This window comes from Poecile atricapillus, chromosome 7, assembly GCF_030490865.1.
Source record: "Poecile atricapillus isolate bPoeAtr1 chromosome 7, bPoeAtr1.hap1, whole genome shotgun sequence".
Lineage (NCBI taxonomy): Eukaryota > Metazoa > Chordata > Aves > Passeriformes > Paridae > Poecile > Poecile atricapillus.
In genome coordinates, this window is record NC_081255.1 from 14,836,088 (window position 1) to 14,859,406 (window position 23,319).

A 23,319-nucleotide genomic window follows, 5' to 3' on the forward strand; every position below is an offset into this window, starting at 1 on the left:
TGAACTATATTGTTGGAATTCACTGCTAATGTCATGCAGGATTCTGCCCACTCAGTTTTATATTGCTGGATGCATAAAGTTAAGTGAAAGACACAACAGGGATTACCAAAGAGCTCAATAGAAGAGATAAACAATGATAGAAACAAAAATATTCCATGTACACGGCTCCAAAAAGGAAAACTAATAGAAACCTGCTCCATCCACACCAAAATGAAGTCCTTTTCCTAAGACCAAGCCTGCAATTACAGTGAACCATCTTAAAAAGCATGGGAGATTTGGATGAGGTTTTCAGATTTTGTCAGTGCAAAACTAACATTCTGGGAAGACTCAAAAGAAAGGTGACTCACTGCAACAGACAGTTGAGACAGGTTATTGTAAGTTTCAAGTCAGAGACAGAACAAAGTGAACCCAACTTTATGAGCCTCAGCCCTATAGAAAGATGGCAGTCAGATGTCTATTTATTTTCTACTGAGTCAAAATTTAGCTGAAATTAGAGGGACAGAAGCAAGACAGACAATTAGTCGTAAATCAAAGTACCTCTTCAAAATTTTTTTCTTAATTCAATTCTAGAAGAAAATTAAAATTGACCTTTTCAACAGTTCTAGACACCACTTAGAAACTGCTTGTATAAAATCTGCTATATAAAACATTTCCTTAAGCTTACAAAGAAATAATTGTCTTTAATTTTTCTGAAAATGCAAGCTTTGGCTCCAGACATTTAAACCTTTGTTAATTACAAATTTTTAAACACATGTTTTCTTTTAGGATATAAAACACATCTGAAATACCTACTTCCTCACAAAAACGATTCATCACCTTTATTTAGGATTCAGCACCTCACAGTCTGCTCACATGCTACTTGACTGATTGGCTAGGTTAGAGTGCACTCTTCCACTTTTGACAAAGTCCAAAATACCACCTGTATAATCTCACCAGCTCCCAAAAGACAGAGCTGTGTGGAACTGACAGTACATTCACGGAAAAACTTCCAGCTTACTGCAGTGGGAACACATGCATGGGAATGCACATCTGAAAGGTGTTGGGGTTTGTGTTTCAAAATGGATTTTTTAATCCATAGCAACTTGGTAATAAAGCCTGCTGTCTCCACAGTGTCCAAAGCTTGACTCCAATAAAAATTTTAAACACAGATCACCTAGGTGTATTTGAAGCTCACATAAATCAGTTCCTCTCAGTGTAACTCTCTCCAGATTGTTTTGTGCTGAATTAGCACATGCACAGCAATACACTCATTTCACCAGTGCCCTGCCAGAATCACACCACATAACAGGAGCTGGGCTCTTCATTGTCCTTCTTACAGTATTCCAGTTTAAGAAAAGAACATTCAGCTCTGTTCACCATGATGACCTTAGTGGCATAAGTCATCTTTTATAATTCACTTTTCTCTTTACATTCAGACTGGCTGCTGTATCCAAAGACTGAAACTGCTCTGTTTGTTTTGACATGTGAAGCTGCAAAGTGCACCTTTCAATCCATCACTCAGGAAGGATGCACTGGTGATGGCAGGAGAGGTCACTGAGGCAGACACCTCAAGCAGCATCTGGAGTTACTGAGCTGAGGCACTTTTATTTCTCATGCCATGATATGAAACTTAATTCATCTCAAATGCAGGGATTCTCATGGCTCACACCCAGGAAAAGAAGGGTTCTCACTGCTCCCAAGTATAACTAGAATTTTAAGAGTTGAAAGGGGAGGATTTTGTTTTTCCCCAGGGCACTGGCACTCAGTCATGGCAGGAAAGGTGTGTATACCTACAGAAAGACTAAGAACTTCTGGTACTTCTGGACTACTACTTAGTCCATAAGATTAAGGACTTCTGGTATATTAAACCCTCCAATACCTGTCCAGCTCTGGTTACATGCTTAGAACCAGCTGCTTAATTTACATCTGGAAACAAATGGAGGGCTGCCCTTCTCTGATGCTGATAACCAGCTCCTTAGGATGCCAATAAATACATTATCTACATATTGATACACTACACAGGAGTGATGCTTTTCTCAATAACAAACTAACCTGATTAAAACAAATGCACTGCTAAATAGTAAGCTAAGCTGTTTAGTTAGATATTTATTTTATATTTATTTATTTCCATGGCAATAACTAAGTAACAGAACCAAAGCATGCTATCTTAAATCAAACTAAAACCTCTCTACATTTCTTTTTGCTCTGAGAGATTTTATTCAGATAAATCCAGAAAGTCTTTGTTTTGAGTGACTTACCCTTTGCATCTTTTGTTATTTTTACATATATAAATGAGAAAAATAGTAGAACTGGAATATTGAAAATGCTATGAGCATGCCAAAGTGAAAGGGCTTACTTTAAGTCCCCTCTTTTTTCTAGCCACAGGATTTTTTTTTCCCCCACTTTATTTAATCCACAAAAATCACCTCAAATCACATCTAAAATCTTCCTTTCCTACATGAAGGACTACACATGTAGCTACAGAAATTTCTTTTAATCCCCAGAGAGGTAGGTTAAGAACCAAAGAAAATATTTCTACCCCCTTCACTTCAGGTGGTTTTACACTATGGTCATACAGTTCATCTCACCATCCCACCAAAGTGGCTGCAGCCATGGCTGCCACCTTCTATTGATGTGGTTTCCTGCACATCATTTTTCTTCCAACAGCACCATTATGCAGCAGTGCTTCCTTCACCACACAACATACAGAAGCTAAGCACCTCTTAGTCACAATTTCCCGCATAAATTTGACTGGAGAGAAGGAAACATGTTCCTTCACCTTTTACACCACACCTTTATCCCCTGAAATTAAGCCATGCTCCTTCCAGGACAAGTATGGCTCAAAAGCACACTGGAACTCTAATCAAGAATAGGTGTAGGTTCCTTTTATGGCACGGGCTAAGGAGCACATGCACACTGACTTTCAGGAAGGGTCCAGACAGAAGGGAAAGAAATCCCACCTCCTTTTTCTGGAGCACAGGTTAATCCAACTGCAATTAGGCAAGAGGGGCTGTCACAGCTCTCTACCTCTGCAAGACAGCTTGTCGCACCTTGCAGACTCAAGGAGTTTGTGTGGATCCTTAAAAATCAATGACCTTTCAGGAAACCTCAAACACAAAAATCCCCTTCAGTGGGATAGTCCCCTTCAGACTAGATGCCCTAGCTAGAGAAGACCAGAAGCAGACTTCCATGCTCACAGATATAATTATTTTTCAGTAGCACCCAAGACCTAGATTCTTATATTTAGGCTGGTAAACAAATGAATAACAAAATCAGTTACTAAATCTGGCTTTCAGTTCTGTTTCACTTATTAGAGAAGGTATTTATTTCCTCCATATAGAGCAAGGTAAACTGTACCAGGGAACAATAGGATGTATTTAGGTCTTGATTTAACCACAAATGTCATATAATTAAACAAAGGCTCAATATGTACCTCAGTACAAAAGGGCTTAACCAAAACATAACTTTTTTCTCCTAATGCTTTCCTCACATCTATAGAAAAGGAAGCTCTGCTCCCTTCTGTCCAGTAACCTTTCCCTTTATATGTTCTCCCCACCTGAGTAGTTCACAAAATGAAGTATAATGACGACCACCTCAGCAGCAACTTGCAGTGAAACAAATCAAATGCAGCAGTGCTCACTGGCTGACAGCTGTAATAAATTAAATTGCCTATCCCAATCTAATTCATTATGCTTTCCATGAAAAAAGGCCTAGATGTAAAATGAGCTATTCAAAACACATTCTGCATTTCTATTAATCTAACAGAGTGAATTGTTTTCTATGCAGTAGAGCCAACAATGCTTGCCTGCACAGCACTGCATCACACCATAAAGCTGTAGCACCCACCCAGGGAGAAAATAGAGGCCATGTAGGGAACAGGAAAATGTCACCTTTGAGGGCTGACTTAGAAGCTATCAGTCTGTGAAAAATGTGTTTCATTTGTTTAGATGTTTTCAGGTACCTGCCACATCTGTGTCATTTAGTTCCTAAATGAATCCAGTATCTTTCCAGTTTGAGTGGTGGAAATTATTCTTCCTTTTTGCAGCATTCTAATTTCAGGCTGTTGCTCACTGCCACCTGCTGGAGTTTAGGGAATTTTATATTTGTGAGAAAAACTGCGGGCACAGCAGCAGGGTTTTATGCATGCTTTTATTTACCAGATCCACCAACATTACATCTTGTTAGTGTTTCAAAAGTAGGGCTATTTTCAGGCACGTTTTACCATTCACTGTAAAAGCTTTCAACTCCTGCCCCTGCAGAAGCTGGATGAAGGTAATAGAAAGCAGAATGTGGTAACTTTAACTGTACTATAGCTGTGACCAGGTGTTCATAAATATAAAGGGAGAAGCAAATATGAAAAGGTAATTTCACACAAGTTTATTTTCTGAGATAAGCAGAAAAATCTTACACTACTTTTAATACAGCTGTCTATTTAGTCAATCTAAGGATAGCTGCTCTTCAACATTATGTATAGACATATGTATAGACATTAAGCCCAGTTTACAGAGAGAAACATGTTACAAGCTCCATCCCTGAGCCTAAAACTCATTGCAAAAGTCAAATGTTTAATTCAGAAACTGCAGAGAAAAATATCCAGAAATTAAATTTCAGCACACAAAATGAGGTATTACTTATCATTGCAACACAAGTATTCCCTGCAAATAGAATAGTAAATTAGACCAAGAAAATGCAGACCTCTTGTTAGAAGCAGTATATTTACCTGAGTGTCAATTCTAAGTTCTTTAACCCTCTTACCAGCTCTGGTATCCAAAAACACTGATAGCAGACCCCAAGGGTCATGAAATTCTAAATATTTAAAACTGCATCACTGCTTTCTTGGGAGATTTGAGGAACTGTTTCAGCTTCTTTTCCTTTGCTGAATAAAGTGTTATTTGGAGGTATTTGTTAAGGTTTTTCCAGCACTTTGAGCATGGTTTTAAGGTGTTATGGAAACATCCAATATTATGCATAATAGGGGACTGTGTCAGACTCAAGTTACAAATATATACTGAGCACTGCAAAATTGCTGCAGAAGTGCAGACCTCTTGCATTACCTGCTTAGACATGTGTGGTTCAGTACATGGATGTTGAACATTGTGGATGCTCACAATGGGCTGAATGAGATGTAAAAGATCTGAGAGCCAAAAATTCATCCAGACAGAAAATCCTACCTGCTTATGGGGAAGACCTAGGCCTGAATCCTTGGGATGTTTGGATTTATGCATCCTCATTGACTTTACAGTCAGATCCTGCTGCTGGGAGGTAGCTGAGCCAGGGAAAGGGCCTTTGCTGCCTGCCAGCATGACAAAGCCTCAGCCACAGTCTTGCATGTCAGGTCAGCTTGATGCACAGCTATTTTAGCACATAGCCCAAGACCACACTAAGCACTTGGAGTCTGGCCCCTTGCTTCCAGAGCAGTCTTTAAGTTTACGCCTATTAAACTGTTGGAGGTCTTGCCTTATAAGCTTCCTTTTCTTTGATTTTCAGTCTTGTCTCCCTATCTTACTATGCAGTATAACAGACACTGATCTTTTCTACAAGCTGCCAAAACTTACAGCAGCATGGGCACAAAACTTAGCTTTCCCCCACAGGTGTTTTTTACATTCTCTCCAACACCCTGACCAGCATTCACCACTGCGAGAAATCATCAGAACACAAGGGAGTTCAGGAGTTTCTATGAATCATTCGCTCTAGTCCACACTCTTCCTGCTCTCTGGGAGGAAAGGAGCATTTGTCCTTAGAGAAACCAAGGTGAAGCATTTTGCTTCTGTTGCAGGGCAGCAGTATGACAACAGCTCCTTAAGTCCCAGCCACTTCCAATGCAGTGTACTGTTCCCAGCACAGATAAGATGCTCTAGAACATTTTGGAGCAGAGTCCAGGAGTCACGGCCAACCAGCCATTGCTCCAGATGCTGCTGCACAGGCCAGGAGCCTGATCCATGTCTGCTTCCAGGAGATTCCCACAACACCCATCCCTTACTTAGAACCACTGGCCATGCCACTGGCAAGGTAGGTGACACATTACACAGTCTGCTTTTATTCCAGCCTACAGTACAAGGAGATACTGTGGTTTCATGGATTTCCAAAACTGCAATTTTCTGACCTCAAAAATGCTTTCTAGAACCTAAAGGTCACCAGAGTGGAAGCAGAAAGCTGAACTTCTCCACTGCCTGTCTCTCTCTAAATCGTTAGCACACAAGTATAGCAAATTTTTATATCTGAAATGAGATATAATAAATAATTAATGAAAAACTTTGTATTTTAAGCTAACTGCATATTGCTGTGACAGTGCCCAGAGATCAATGAAGAATAGTCTTGTGGTCCACAAATGTAAAATGAAGTGACAGCTACAGGCCTGACAAGCTCATGGGCTAAATAGAAAGCTTACAAGGTTAAAGAGATTCTTTCCATTGACTTCAGTAAGCTTTTAAGAGGGCTCTAGGGCATCTCTGATGAGACAGCCACAACAATCTCCCTGAGAACACACTCCAGTAGCTTCCTGTGCTTCCGTACTTCAAGATGAGAGCGGAACAGAGCTGCATAGGCATTTTAAACTCTATTTGTAAAAGTATTCAAAAACTTAAAGAAGCATAAAAGTACCTGGACCGTGGTTTTAAGAGGTATTTGGGTACACAAGCTCCACTGAAAGAAACCAGTCCTATAGAAGTACCAATACTCAAATAAGTTTAAGAACATCTCAGTTCAATTTAATAATAACAAAAACTTTTTTAAGAAGACCAACCAAAACATAACTAAAAACCCCATATAATACAGTAGTTGATGTACCTGGCAGCATTGCAAAATAAAGGCTCATTCTTAGCTGCTTAAGAATGACAAGGGGCACAGTCCTCATAATAACTCACTTCCCCTTTGAAAGCATTCAGAATAAATGCCTATCATCACTCTACAGCTCTTCCCACTGAAATGCTATGCCAAGGTTAGCAACATTTTCCCAATACATAGAGACCTTGAAGATCTTTCAAAGAAAGCAGAAACCCTTGGTGCCCTATTAAACCAATGGGCTACACAAACAGATACTGAAGACTTTCATTAGTGGAATTTCAAGCTATAGAAGGCAAAGTTGGTAAAACAATTCTTGCTGAATAAATATTTTTGAATGCTGATTTTTTGTTCCCTTGTTCAATTAATAGCACTACTTTCAGAAGAGGGTTTGGGAGGATGGAGGGTCCCCTCCAAATAAGTACAGCTTAAAATTTCTTCCATTTTGGAATACAAATCAGACAGTCTTCAGGTGACATGAATGCGATCCAGCATTTCCAGGATCTCTTCTTCTGAATAGAAACTTCTGAAGAAACTGTAGCATTGCATTCAATTTGAATAACATCAAGCATAAAGAGGTAATGAGTGACAGTTTCTGTAAGAAAAGAACTCTTCTAGAAGATATTGTGTTTATATATGAACAGCACATGAGAGTCCCAAAGTCACTGTTTGCATACACCATCTATGTGTAGAAAGTCAAGCATAACTAGGAGCAGATATTTAGATTTATGAAGTTTGACAGCTTCCTCCTCATCAGTAAGCTGCCTCTGTCTTCACATTACACTCTTCTCCTTCCACCCTCGGAACAGCATCCCACTTCTTTAAGCAGCACGGCTGCTGGGAGAGGTAGCTGGGAAAACTGAAGTAAGAAATGTCTCCCAGGTGAGATCCTCATTTTCATTTTCCCAGTTGCTTTCCTTATTTATTTTGCACGTCAGAAGCCCAGCTCTCCTAAGACCCTGTTCACTGTTCTCTCCAACAATACCTCAGAATCAAAAATCCCCTGCCTACAGTTTTTTCTCCTGTCATGTCCCCAGCCAGATTTTCCAACAGCCCAGCACCCCAATAATTCCTCTGCCCTATCCCAGCTGCAACAGAGTGGCTGAGTGTGGTGTAGGTACTGACTGGAATGCAGATACCATGTACCACTGATAAAGCATTATAAAATACACCCACACAGGATAAAGGTGATAAGAATACGTAATGGAACTCTGAAAAAAACCCCTAAAGAATAATATTATTTCTGTCTTATTTTATGGACAAGGGGCTGGTACAACCCTGGCATGCTTCATAAGTTTTGACTATTATAAAATAAAAACTAAAAACTTCTCACTAATTTCAACATAGTAGCACTCTACTTCAGCTGTTACTCTCACTAAAAGTAATTTAATGTCATGTCAGATATCAATATATCCAATAGTGTGCCAAACTGTAAATACATTTAAAGTACTGGCACTGGGTTGAGTGGGAATTTAGTTTTCCAAGTACCAATATAAATGTGCACAGGTAAGCAAAGAGAAAATACAAAAGCCTCTCCCACACAGGCTAAAAGTGTGTGTAAATGTGTGCTTGAAGAGATCTACCAGCTTTTCATCTCTTTCTTTTTGCTGTTATACTTGAAAAAAAGCTGTCATTCACACTTTATCACCTGGTGTCTGTAAGCATGAGTCTGGCCAAACAGAATAGATTGTGCAGTGACTGTTAGCATATACTTAATAAACTGCACCAATTGTTTAAATCTGAAGTTTAGAATCGGTAGTAAAAGAGCAGAAATACAGAATAAACTATAAACTAAATAAAACTATGGCTCCACTTCAACTACAGAATCTGACTACTTTTACCTGAAGGTCGTAAGCCTGCAACCTGTGATTCCACCAATAACCTCTTTTTTGGAAAATGTCCCCTTGGACTTAGTGCTGAAGCTATTATTCAGATAAAATTCCTATTGAGCTGACCTGAATATGTGAGCTTTTTCCCAGGGTAAAAAAAAATGCTTAACATTAGAATTATAGCATATAGTTCAATATTTATAAAAATTCCTAAAAGCATGCCCTTAGATTCCTTAACTTTACATAGGTTACATTGTATGTCCTAAATAACAGGTGGATTACTTTGCTTTAGCATAAGCAGTTATAATGAAATGTGAGCTTCCAGGCTCCACTTGAAGTCAAGGCTAATAAAACTAGCTGGGTATCTGAGCTCCCAATAAATGAAGTGAGGAAGGAAATAATATGAGGCACATTTTACAGACAAGAAACTGAGGCTTGGAATAATAAGGACTCCCCAAACATACCATTGAGCTCACCCCTAATACCAGATCCCTTGGGCTCAAAGTCTCTCCCTAAGGCTCAAAGGTCTTTAATTTTCCCTGCTTTCCCTCATTTAATAACTATATTAGTTAGTAATTAGATCTGGCAAAAGAAGTTACTGTTTAGTGAAGTGACAGACTAACCCTAATACCATCAAATTAAAATATAACAGGAAAGTTTTCATCTCTCTGTTCTAGAACCTCAAAAATACTGCTCCCATCAGTGTGCACTAAGAGCATAACAGCCTTGGTGTGTCAGAACAGAAGCTCATTTAGTCTTATCTCCCCTACAACAGTAGCCAACAACAGCAAAAACATTAAAATGGAGTAAGTGTGGAATGATGTTTCCTCTGAATAATCGTCCTCAACTTCCAACAATCCATTGTTCTGAGACTTTAATGCTGAATATCTCACAACAGGCAGCTTTAACTGTTGAGTGGTGACATTGATTATACGATATACAAAAAGGAAAGTCATTGCTATTTTAAAAAGGCATCAGCTCCAAGGAAGAAGCAGAATATTTCCCTTTTACCTTCACAGCTTGCTTTTTACAGACATATTTTTTCATATATTAGTAGGAAAATTCAATGCTAAAAGGTCCTATTAGTACTGAAAGGCATTATCACCAAATTGTGCAGCCGTTTTAGAAAGTATATGTTTATGTGCTATTAAAGGTATGTCACAAATACTGACTAGATGGAATTGACAATTTTCTAGCTGTAAGGGAAAATACATTTTGTGAATACTCTAATAACTGAGTAAAAAATATAAGGTATGGCTACTGTTTACAGGGAAACTGAGTTCATATCAGCAAGGAATGGAAAGGAGTTCTAAGGGCAAGAGGAAGGAAGTGTGACAAGACATTAAAAAGGATGAAGCTTCTGAGAGTCAAAGTCAAATTCAACATGAGTCAAAGAACTTCAACATAAACAGTATGCAATAATAAATAATTAACCAAATATTTTGGCCACAATAACGGAGTAACTAAACATGATGTGATATTCTTTAATCCCATTATGTATTGATCAGATTTTGTACATTAACTCAGAAACCCAGACTTTGCATGACACATGATAAGATATTACCACAGACTTCAGAAAGATAAACCAGAAACAGCTGCAGGTAAGAACTGTGAATTATGTCTTTATTAGAAGCATACTGCAATCTTATCTAAATGATTATTAGCATTGAGACACTGATGGTTAATCTTACACATCATTCCATAAAGCTCTACCTCAAACCACCAAAGAGATCTGCAGAAACAATGTCAAACCTGTTTTGAATTCTGCTTTGAATTGCTAATAATGTTTTTGCAGCATAAGTAACCATTAAATTAGGATTCTCCAGAACAACCCTTTATACCCTTGCAAGTCTTCCCAAACAGCCATTCACCACAATGGCATCTAAACCTGAACAACCTACAGTCAGCTCTGATCCTGCCAGTGCTGACCCCTCTCTTCACATTGTTCTAGTTTTACACATCTGCTGCACACACCTGCTACCTGTTTGTACACAGATATAAAGTCTCTGGGACAGGGATCCTGCCTTTGTTCTATGTTTGTACAACATCTGCCACCTAGTAACTGACTATAAACGGATTACTTCTCACTGAAGAGAAAAAAATAGACATTGTCTAAAGAAAAGTGAGGTTTATTTACTTTCTCTTTCAGGGTCAGACATTCTATAAAATGTTTTTCAAGTAGCTACATTAATCATTTCATTTTCTCAGCCACCATGAGGCAATTCAGAAGGCCATTGTTTCATATACTAAGACTCCTCAAATTACTATAATTATTTTGCACTGTAACTCAGGATTCAAAAAGCTCATAATGAAAAATAGCATGAACTGGAGTACCATTTTAACATGAAAATGGTTCTTGCAGGAAAATTAGATGAATATTGGATGGAGTTTCAAAACCTATTATGCATTACAAGTTATGAAAATAAAAATATTTATCTCTGCATTTGGCACCCCTGAAAATAAAGCCAATTTCATGCATGTGATAATGGACAGTCAGAAGTCAAATCATCTAAGCTTTTGCATCTCAGTCCTTGGCACCAACTTCTTATAAAATTGCCTACACTTACAGGGAAAATAAGACTAAATTATTTTATTGACAGTGTGTTATTCTCCATCCATTCTCTTCAAGAACACACCATTTAGAAAAGCAGAGCAAATCTGATATTTGGGTTAGAGCATAGCAGTCACAGGCCAAGTATGCCTGCCTCTGTAACAATCCTTCATACTCACAGATCCTCCACTGCTGGTCCACTTTGTATTTTTACTTTGTTATTAGATGTTCCAGGAAGTCCCTAATAGGATGATGTGAGTACTTCTTATGAGTATATTACATTCCACATACCCTAAAGGTCTTGGCCTTCAGCATGTGCAAGAAGCACTTATATATTGTGGTAACAAATGAAGGATATTTGCATATGTAAGGTAAAGAATTTCCTCCTATGTAGGGCAAGGTTTAGGCTGCATGCTTTACTATAAATAGTTTCTTCATGCACATGTATGGCTTCTATTCTGTATTCTCATACTCTCTGCTATTTATTTATTGGCACCTTGCTTTATCCATGACTGGAAACTACTAAACAGGACCAATGTGCTATTTTTCAAGTCTGCCTTTCAAAACTTGTTATTTTTACATTAGAACAGAGTGAGAGGCTAGAAAAAAATCATTACACAGAAACCAAGTAAGTCACTTGTGTCTCCATTTCAGCACATTGTTGATTTTCCCCAAATGCATCTCAGTGCCTTCATAACTGGGTATCATGTTTATTTCTCCACCTTCTTTCCAGAGAAGTCCTTCTGATGTAATGCTTGTCTTTAAAAAACACCTGGTCAGAGAGTAGGGCCTATTTAGGCTGATGTAGGACTACAAAGAAAATAGTACACAGAAACCATAAAACAAACAGTGAATCATGGTAACTTTCATTGCTTTGATTACTGTCATGTTTCATTTGAAACACATTCAGATCCTTTTTTTTCAGCTAAAGTGAAAAAATTACATAGAACCTCTCACTAGTAAGAACAGAGCATCATTGTAAGCTTTTTACATGTTTATTTAACATATTTTTTCTCGTTTTATTAATTACCTGCACAAGCTAAGACAATGAAGCAAGTGAAAGAGTTTGCTAAAGAAGCTTTGTTACCCTCAAAACACCTGTCTTGGCAGTCATAACACAGAGGTCATCACACCACAAAATGTCATTCCTGGTGAAGTCTAAGTTAGTAGTTCCATTCTTGCAAGGAAAATATAATAAATATTCTTGAAACACTTCCATATACTAAAAAACAAACAGCTTAACAAGAGAAATGTTTTATATACTTTGCATAAAGCAAACAGTTCTCCTTCACCTTTGTCTTCCTCAGTGAACCAGTAACTCCTAGTTTAGCTTGACAAGCCTTTCTGAACAAGTGTGGCCTGGAAAAGGCAGACAGACTTCCCTGTACAGAATACATTGCCAGACATTTCCTTGCCTTCGTATTTCACAGAACTCAGACTGAAGATCTCAGCTGACCCTAAATGTCAGAGGAAAGAGGTGGCTTCTTCAGTGGGATTCTTTTGGGCTTAAGGCACCCTGGTAAGAGAAGAAGGCTTTTCCAACATTGTTTAGGTCTTCAATAGACACTACTAAATCAGATTTACCAAGTCCACTGTTTATCTTAAATATGTATAAGGATGCCTTTGAAGAGATTTATTCCTTAAGGCGCAAAATGGACCTAGCTCCCATGAAAAGCAATAATACACTTCCATCAAAGACAGGAATACAGCCATCCTATATTTCCCTGTCTCACATTAAGGTGTATCTATATTTGGGGGGGGGGGGGGGGGGTGGGAAGTCTCTCAGTGGCTAGATAAACTTCTGTAGAGCAAAGAGTAAAGCTGAAGTGATTTCATACTTGATACAGACAGAATGACACGGTACCATGAGGAACACATTGTTTGGGGGGTTCATAGGAGCACATATCTCCCCATCTGTAAGGTAATGTCTTAGCTGTGACACGTCCCAGCACTTTACATCCCACAAGTTTGCAATGACTCTATAAAATTATTTTCCATCCATCTGAAGTTCCAGTGGCAAGAAATATTTATGATAAATAACCAGGACCTGGCAGCAGGTCTAATAATGTAGTGCCAGGTTTAAAATGCTGCAGTTATCAGTCACACCACAGAACAGATCATGCATAGCAAAGAGCTGCTTTATTAGCTTGAAGGAGTATGCAGCATGTATATAATGACAGACTCCAACTACTGAGCAGAAGCTAGAGCTGAAGCAAAATCCCATCATGGCCCAGATAATGTGTGCTATTCACAATCTTACTGGAGATCCACCCTAACCAGCACGTTAGTTAACAGCACAAGCTTGAGACAATCAGGAAGCCATCCAGGCTCAAAACTGAATTTTCCCTTCTTTCTTGGGCTGAAAAGAAGAAATAGACAAGGAGGAAATTGATACACTTCCCTGAAACTGCAAATAATAAAAAAAAAACAATACAAAAAAAGAACTTTTCTGAGGCAATTTCTCACGCTAAGACAGTGACCCTTGTCCTTTTCCAAAACAAAGGACATCTCCTGACAACACCAGCCAAGTGCAGGCCTTTTATTATTCAAAAGGAATAGAAGGGTTATTAAGAAAGGAATGCAACCTTTAGGGATATAAAAAGGAGTGACCAGAGGCCAGGGGGCTCCTTTACTAACAAGCAATGAACTGCTATTCACTATTGTTGGGCTACTTTGTACAAACCAGACATCTTAATAAAATACATTATATAGGGTGCTAAGCATTTATGAGGAGACCCGTCTCCATAGAACAGTTCTGGGACTTAGTATGTCTTCCTAGCACTTTGCTATAAGTTTCAATAATCCTTTTAAAAGAATTGTTGAGATGATAGCAAATGCTAGATAGTAGGACGGTTTTGTCACAGTTCCCTCGTTTGTTGCAAGAAAAACAAAGAAAAGTATTCAAATAGCTGCACAGGAAAGAAAAAAAAACAAAACAACCCAACAAAACTTGCTCTGTTTCACTTGCTTTAGCAATGGATACAGGAATGCCAAATTTGTGATTTTTTTATGTGTGACCTAATTATTGGACAACAATAACTATCAAGGTATTGACAAGATATCAAGGAAATATTAAAAACCCACTTTCCATCTTCAGGATACATTACAGTCAAAGGTATCCATGTTACAAATTCACTTTCCTTCTATTTAATTTAAAAATATTATTTCAAGTTCCAATGTGATTCAGAATTTTTTTCACCAGAAGCAAGACAAGGTGGTAATTTTTGTCCCCTACTCATCCCTACGCCAGCACAGCTGAATCTCTGGGCTCTATGAATGTGGAACTAGTATCACTGCAGCAGTACAGAGATAGGGAGAAATATTCCAAGCCAAAACTGGGGTCATCACAGAAGAGATGTTTACAGTAAATGCATCAGAACCAGGGTGGAACATTAGCCACAGCATCTGATGTACTTTTTTCTTCTTTGTTGGCAGAAAAAAAATTAGCTACATAATAGATCTGCTTGCCTCGAAATTGATTACAACTGCTACCCCAACTCCTTGTTTCCCTCATCAGTCATTCCAGCACCCTGAAACTGGCACTGCTCAATCCTTCCCACAGCCTCTTGCTCTTCTCTCAGAGGTGCCAGCCCCAGTCTCATTGGTCTCCTGCTCTCACTCAGTGTCACCAACTGATGAGTGTCATGCAAGTGGCACCACAGAGCGCTCATGAGTACCCACTGCTGAGGGCATACTAGTAAGTGCTGGCTGAGGAACATACCCACCCTCACAGGAAACAATGGCAAAGAAACAGCACAGAGCTATAAAAAGATGCTGTACTGACATTGAGTCCCTTCATGCAGAAAGGTACATTAAACATTTTGTGAGCCATACTTAGCAAATAGATTAGAAACAGTATTTAATGGGCAAGATCAGTATTTTCAAGTGTAGGCTATAAAGCTAGATATCTCCATTTGCACTGAGGACCAGAAAGGAACAGCCTAAACTTCTGAAGTGCTGAGAACCATCTGCTCTTATTTGCCTTATTAGTTATGGAAAATAAATTGTTTAATTAGATGCTTTGGCATGGACCTGATTGGCTAGACTTTTTACTGCATAAGTTTAAAAAAAAAAGGTATCAGAAGTAGAATGATCTCACATTCAGAGAAATCAGTGCTTCCAGTCACCATTTGATCTTCTCCCCATCCTTCATTCAGCTCCAGAGTGACTATAAAACAAAACTGCCATTTTTTTTCCCCATCTAATTATATAATATCAGAAAAAGTTTACATGTTAAAATGACAAAAGCTTTTTCCCTCCAGGAAGAAGCAATACCCAAATACAAAATTTTACAGTGCTCCTTGCTAGAACTATCTGTTTCGTGGACTGAAATATATGCAATCAAAATAATACCTCAGACTATCATTTTTTCAGGCATGCCTCTATCACAAAATGAAGGGCAACGCGGCGATATCTAAACTAACAGAAGCACTATTGGGACATATATATTGTGCAGTGAAGCATCATAAAGCCTTACATTATTCTACTGCACCCAGGCTAAGCTCTGCCATCAGTCCAGGTTTCCTGGCTCTGGCCTCATTCTGCTGTGGCCACACCAGCTATATTATGCATTATTCCCGTGAATACATGTCTTGGATTCTTCTGGAAGGAACTAGCTCAAACTTGCAAAGAAACTAGTAAAATGAGAATGAAACTCTAAATGTAAGAGAGAAGAGTTTTAAACATTCAGTATTGCTCTTAATAGATTATTAACTCTTGTGTAGAACTATGCGCACAAGCACACACAGGTAAGAAACATGGGGGTTTTGGAGGGAGAGGGCTTTTAATGCTACTGCCATTCTGAAGGAGCTCAAGCTTCGATTTGAAGCTGCTACCTGGAAAGGTCAGCCTGAACTACTGACTATATACACCACCATTTAAATTGTATTTGCTAAATATTTGATGCCCTAATCCCCATTGATAGCTCTACAAGCCTCCTCAGCACTAACAGCTGATAGGGTGATGAAGATGTTTGGGAATCTAGGAGCTTAATAAAATGCATTTACATGGTCTTGGGTGATAAGCTGTCTCTATTTTAGAAACCAGTAAAAACTTTGAGGTACATCTCTCATTTCCCATCATCTTTTGGCTCAAATGCTTGGGTTCCTTTCTAAAGGAGAGGAGTATTGGCTGGGTAATGTGACACTGACAGGATTTAGGAGGGGACATCCTAAAGAGAGGGCACAGGAGAGTGCATCTGCCCTCCAATAGATACAGCCATTCCATGGCTTGGCTGTGAAAAAGTCAAAATCTCCCCAGCTGGTAGATTCTGGCCAAGAAATGAGATTAAAATATTCTTTATCTTGACTGGCATAGGTACTAAAGAAGTTTTGATAATGTCAAAAGATAATTTTAACTCAAAATAACTTCAGTTTCTCATAGATTCTTAGAAAGAAAGCCTATTATAGAATGACATAGCTTTGTGCTTGAATAAATTGTTAATTTAGTGAGTCATACCAGCATACTTGGCTTTCAAACAGCATTATTTACTAGTGAATCAGAGTGATTAACAAGTCCTTATTGTTTGTTTTGCCCTTGAGAATACAGGTTCTCAAAGAGGCATAATACGTTATTACCTTTGAGTAAATTTTAGGCACATGACAGCTTAGAATGAGACAGATTTTTCATGACCATATCCAGAGCTCTTAAAACAGACCTGTCCTTCAGGTAAATAGCAGCAGTAACAGTAATATTTGCTTCTAGAGTCTATATTAAAAAGCTGCTATGTCAGAAATAGAAACAGTTACACTAAAGCACACTATTCTGAGTTCTGATACAAGAAAATAATTTCCTTTTTATCAAGGAAATGTATTTCAAAATTAACAAAGAACTGCTATTTCAACCCAATTTGTACTTGTTGAACAAAACATGCAATCACATTTCACTGCAAAAGCTGAATACATTTTGTTCCTCAGAAAAATCCTATCTTTTCATGGTGGTGCATCCTTCCCCCCTTTCCATGCTGCTCTGTGATATGAGAAATTCTTGTTAGGCTCAGCCTTGATGAGCAGCACCTTGATGAACCAGTCCTGCCTCACTCATGGAGGCACAACTCCTTGTGAGCATGTACTGTAAACCACATAAGGAGATGGTTCTCTTGGTAAAAGAGCATTTCTTTTCTCTCAGCCTTCCATTTCCTAACTCAGACCACTAAATAGTTTCTTGGATAATTGCAAATACACAACTGCTAAGAGAGAGGAAATGAGAGGACTGTACTGGTTTTGTCAGGGGTACATCTGATTTTCCTCAGAGTAGCTGGCATGGTGTGTTTTGTTTTTGTCACCAAAACACTGTCGTACAAACTGAAAATTAAGGAATCTTGTATTTGTTTCTACAAAATTTTAAGACACTTGATACTGAAATCATTCCTTTCCAATGCTACTTCTCAATGAATTGACATGGCAGCAAAATAGAATATTTCTGGATTTGTATAGCTTCAGCATAAATTCATTTGCAGCTAGGAGCTGTATCCTTGCCTCTTCAAAGTTTGTCTTCACAGGTTTTATAGAGTGATTCAGTGCCAGAATCCAGGTTAAGATTATACAATGCCCTGTCCTTAGAAAATTCATGTGTCTAGATAGCTTTAAATTCTTTAGTACCAGCTGTTCTCTTAGGGAATTTCTGTCACCCTTTTGATCCTCAGTCTGCTGCTCTAAACAATGCCTTGCTGTGGTTCTCTTCTGTAGGGAATATCAGAGAACCCACAGCTTGGTTTTGTTTCCATGCCCTTCCAAGCATAGCATGTCTGTAGTTTTTTCCATAGGAAAAATTGTAAAGCTATTGTAATGCAGAGTTGGCTCCATTTGCGTTTTTGAAAGTAATGTCTTTTTTCTTTTTTAACCTTTCTTGTCACACAGAATACCCACTTCTTCCAAAGGCTCACATTTAATGAAGTATAAGATTACAGACAAACAGTTTCCAAATCTCTACTCCCTAAACCTGCAGCAAGAAGAACACTCCTGACGGGAAAGCACCTCACTGATATTGTTGCCATGGCAAAGCTTAATACGAGTTTAGAGACTGGGCATGCAACCAAGAAGAAAATGAGGAGAGCTGACACATGACATTTCCCCCTTTGTTTTTCTCATATAATTTGCTTTCTGCAGCTCATCTCAAGAGCACAAGAAACATTTCAGCTTCAATTATCTCCACAGGAGCTTCATTTTTCACCCCCTTTTCTTTTTTTTACTCTAAGACAACAGTCAGAGCTATTGTGACTTTTTGTGATTTTTTTTTTTCCTTCAATTCCCAAAGATTTACATATGGTCATTGCAAATAATTCCTAAAAATATTCTTAGCATGTGTGCAATGCTTTCCTCTTTATTAAAAGAAACTAGATTTGAAGATGGGAACATAAACCTAAGGGCTTCTCTTCTACTACAGTTTAATTTGACAGCCAATAAAGACAACATTTTCAGGGGAAGAGAACCAGTATATTGTAAAACACAGATTTTTGTTGTTGTTTATCATTCTAAACTGAACTTACAAGCCCTGTCATTTACTGTATCACTGTTTAAGTTCCATCATTTTCAGCCAGTGTTGGGCAAGGTTGTTATAACCTGATTCAGCAATTACATCCAGTTAACTTTACCATAAACTGTATAGTAAAATTCAAGTATCTTTAAATATAGAGACTCTATAAGTACAGAGCCTCCAAGCCCTCTGATATATCATATTGTGAACTTGGCCAAAGCCATCACTCTACAGGGGGTTCTGGCTGGCACAAGGAGTTGGTGGCCACTGCCAGCACAGTCCTGGCCCAGGTGGGGGCAAAGGCTGCCTTCCCCCTCAGTGCTGCTGAATGCTTGACACAGTCCTGCTGTGCTCTACAGCCGAGGCCAGCTTCCTCTTCCACCTTCGAGCCCCTAGACACCCCAGCAGAGCTTTTAGCAGTCACATGAGCACAGCATGCAGAATTCTGCACCTTCTGCATGTCTGAGTCCTGTTGGCATTCTGCTGCAATTCCAGAAAGCTTCTCTCCTTTGGACAGCAACGATGCTCAAGGTTAAACACATAATAGCCCTGGCATCTGGTTCCTATAACCTGGTCATACAATATTATTCCGAAACAAACAATTCCAGAAAACTACTTCTTTCAAATATACCTAGGTTTTCATTTGTTTCAGATTTCAAAACAAAATTTAAAGTGTCTTTTACAGCAATGAAACTTTGTATCCCAATTGATTTTAAGAAATCCATTACAAAACAGGTAACTTCTTCATGGCAAAAAGGAGCTGTTCACTGTATTCTCTACCCTCACAGTAATTATAGTTGGAGGCCTAGGTTTCTAAACTCTTTCATAAGATGTAGACTATCAGATATATATCAGATATATATCTTAGCAGGATTTGTAGCAAACAAGTAAACCCTTAGTGAAGGTAAAACTCAGGTAAAAGGTTTTACTGAGGTAAAACTCAGAAATACTTTGAACTCACACCCTCAATGAAATAAAATTGTGAGGAAGGAAAGTAATCAGTAGGCTAGTGCATAGCAATAAACTTGTACAGTGGGTATAAGGTGGACAACCCTTGAAAAGAGAGCTATCAACAGGAACATTAAATTAGGATGAAATAAAATAGAAACATGAGGCACTTATTCATGATCTTGAGCTTATACACAAGGGCTGGAAGTCACTATCCTTAACTACAAGGACAGCCATTCTCCTGTCACATGGAAGCAATCACTTATTGGCAAAAGCACCTGTAGGGATGCTACAAGGAGTAACTGCTCACAGGAAAACATTTCTGACTAAATCAGAATTTTTTTTAATATTAACAGTGACAGTGTTCAGCTGAAATGGCTGAATGTGGACTAGATTTTAAAAAAGCACCCTATAACATGATATTATGGACATAAGGAAAACACTGCATGGCAATACAGGAGGGTTTATAACTGCTACAGTCTATTTAGCCATCTGTCCAGCAAAAGGTCAATGTAATTAACTTGAACTCACACACTGACACAGAAAAGTATAGACCAGACTTCACATAAAAGAGAATCAAGAAAATAAATACTTTGACTCCAGAGATGACAATTTCTTCCAGAAACCCAAATCTATTACCATATAAAATGGTGTATAAAAGTGTTACTGTAACCCTTAAACAGGTATTTCAGACATTAAAACACCAAGGATGTCAAGTTTTAAGACCTAGTTCTGGGATATTAGACCATGTTAAGAAGCTTAAAGTTACATACACAAAACCACATTTGATCAGACACCAAAGCCCATTCAAGAAACAACTCCAGAAAGTCAATTCTTCTACCTTTCAGCCCCTTTTCTAGGTTGCCAACTTGAAAATATCAATTGTATTTTTGATACATAATCACATTACATAGAACTGGGAAAGTACAAGGAAGGTGATCACAAGAAATGCTTAAAAAATAAACTGCATGTAAAGGACACAATTCTAACAAATAGGAATGGTTAGAGGCCAAGAAGAGGCAATTCTTTGGGTGAGAAACACACGTAGCTGAATCTGCAAGGGAACACTGGAGATTTCCAATCCAGCAATGGTCTATGGAGAGCTGCTCCAACTCATGGTTTCAGGTCCCCTGTTTTTGCTATCTGTAGTAAATTCCTGTTCCCAAATACCTGACAGGTATTCTGCCATGCCCAGATCTTAGGGTATTTATAGAAAACCCGTACATGGCCTTAACCACAGGGCAGCAAGGGCAGCACCTGAGGACTGCTACTGCTTTGAAAATCCCAGCAGTATCACTGTATCTGTGCTGGATACAGCCAAAATGGATGGCCACAGACACCTAGAAACTCTAAGCCTAGCTCTGCCATCCAAAAATCTACCAAAGTAGAAAAAGCAGCCAGAGCCGGGAAAAACAGCAGCCTTAACTTAAATGAAAACACATGTACTGGATTTTATTTTCATATTTACAGTTGCCAAAGGGATGCTTTCTGGGATCTTTTAAGCTTAAGTCTCATGGTCTCAAAAATAACGTGGGACCAACCATACAACTTGCAGCCACACCAAGCTCAGAACAAGCACTACTCTGTTTTTCATGGCTAGGGATCCAACACCCACACCTCCAGGAACAAATGGGTGTCACCAACCCAGAAAACCACTTGGGATGCAGCAAAGAAGTGACTCTTGCTCTTTTTTCTCTTTTGGAAGCATTGCATCTCTCCAGAAAGGTGGCAGCTTAAGTAGGAACAGTTCTGAAGGTTCTGATAAGCATATGTGGGAGCAAGTTGCAGGCAAAGAAAAACATTCACTGCTGAGTGATAAAAACTAGTATCCAGGTCGTAAAATTTTTCTTTTAAAAAACCTCTAAACATATTGAAAATATTAGACTGCTTAAATTTGAAACTTACTTGGTAGAAATCTACATAGATTTACTGAACTTAGCACAAGTACACTGATTTTTCTCTGACCAGAGGTCTAAATGTAACTTGCGTACAAGTTCTGTAAAATTTCATAGGAAACAGTCACACAGAATTCCACAAAATTTATTTATAAACCTCCAGAGATGGAGAATGACTAAGAATCTCTACATAGTATTTTTGATCTATCCTTAGGAAAAAAACAGTTCTCAAATGTACTATTGGCATGCTACAAAAGAAAAAGAAAAGCTAAACTCAGTCCTTCTTCATCAAAAGGTTTTAGCAACCCCATGAGGCAAGTAGAAATATGTTAAATTCTTATTGAGTGAAAAATATATGGGTCTTCATAACCTACAGCTATTAATGATAATGAAATATCTGCCAGCTGCCACAATCAAAGAAACAGTAACTCAACGCTTGAAATACCACAGTTAAAGAATGACTGCCTGCCAAAGCATAAACTTCAGGTAGCATCTCTGCAACTGACAAAATAGACATCCATTCCAAAGATAATCCTCAAATTATCATTTTCTCACTTAGTGGATTTATGTAATTTAACATGCAGTCATTTTCTCATTAGGACCTAAATATAAAGTACTTGAACAAGTGATTGCTGTATTCAAACAATTACAGAACCTTTTTTTCATGGTGTTCCTGACTATGGTACCCAGAACATATAACTATTTGCTTTTAAAAGCCAATATGCTGTAGGAGTCAGGCATCCTCAAGCTGCTTTACACATCCAGCTGCTGTAGGGAACAGCTGCCCACTGGGGCCTGGACAGGTCTGACATTAAAGCCAGTCAGCTTTTCTGCAACCTCCTCCCATGCAAGCAATGTCACTCCACTGCAGATTGCCCATCTAAGCATTTTAAAGCCTTGACCTTCAATCCTTTAGACCTTCTCTTGTTCTCTCAGAGTTCTGGTCAGATGATCCTGGAGCAATGACAATTATCCCCACAAGTGCACACATCCTGAGCCAAGGACATGCTCACTGCCAAGTGGCCTTGCAGCCTTCCCCAGGACAGCTAGAAACAGCTGTGTGGGCAATACACACACACTTCCACATCTGAAGGAAGGGAACAGTGACTGTCAAAGCCAGCTGATTAGCTAATATCACCAGACAGGTGACAAGTGATATTTACTGCAAAAAACCAATTCCATTTTAAGAACAATGTCTTTCCTTACAGAAATGGTGACACATTAAAAAATTGGGTTTACAGATGTAGTAGATTCTCCCATGTAAATGGATCCAGATGTATGTGCATCTGAGGTAGTAAAAAGAAATCAGAAACAGTCAATTTTTTTTTAATTTACAGTTCATAGGTTGCACATGATTTACTTGCTAATGTATCAAACTGCCACAGGAATAATCATCTCTAAACACCACCTTGAACACCCAACCTCAAAACTGCTCTTCTCAAAAGTCACAAAACAGCATAGCTTTCCATGAAAAGTAGCAGAAAGCTAATAGCCAGATCTCTTTAAATATAAGCATATTCTTAATTGTCATTTACTACAGTACAGCATGACAGACATAGGCTGGATCACATGGCTTGTGAAAATTAGATCACTCCCCAAATTCCTAACGGGCTTTTAGGCATGCTCAAATATTTCTGGCACAGTGGCACACACAAAGTTTGAGATATAACATGAAATGAAGATGTTTTTTAGGAATATAATTTCTATACCTCATATTCCATGAAGGCATAGGAAATGATGCCACATATATCCAGCCATAGTTTCTAATTATAGCATTGCAGAATGAATGGGGGGGGGGGGTATATCTTAAACAATTTATCTTTAATATATTTCATCAAAATTATCAATATTCATCCGTCAGAGC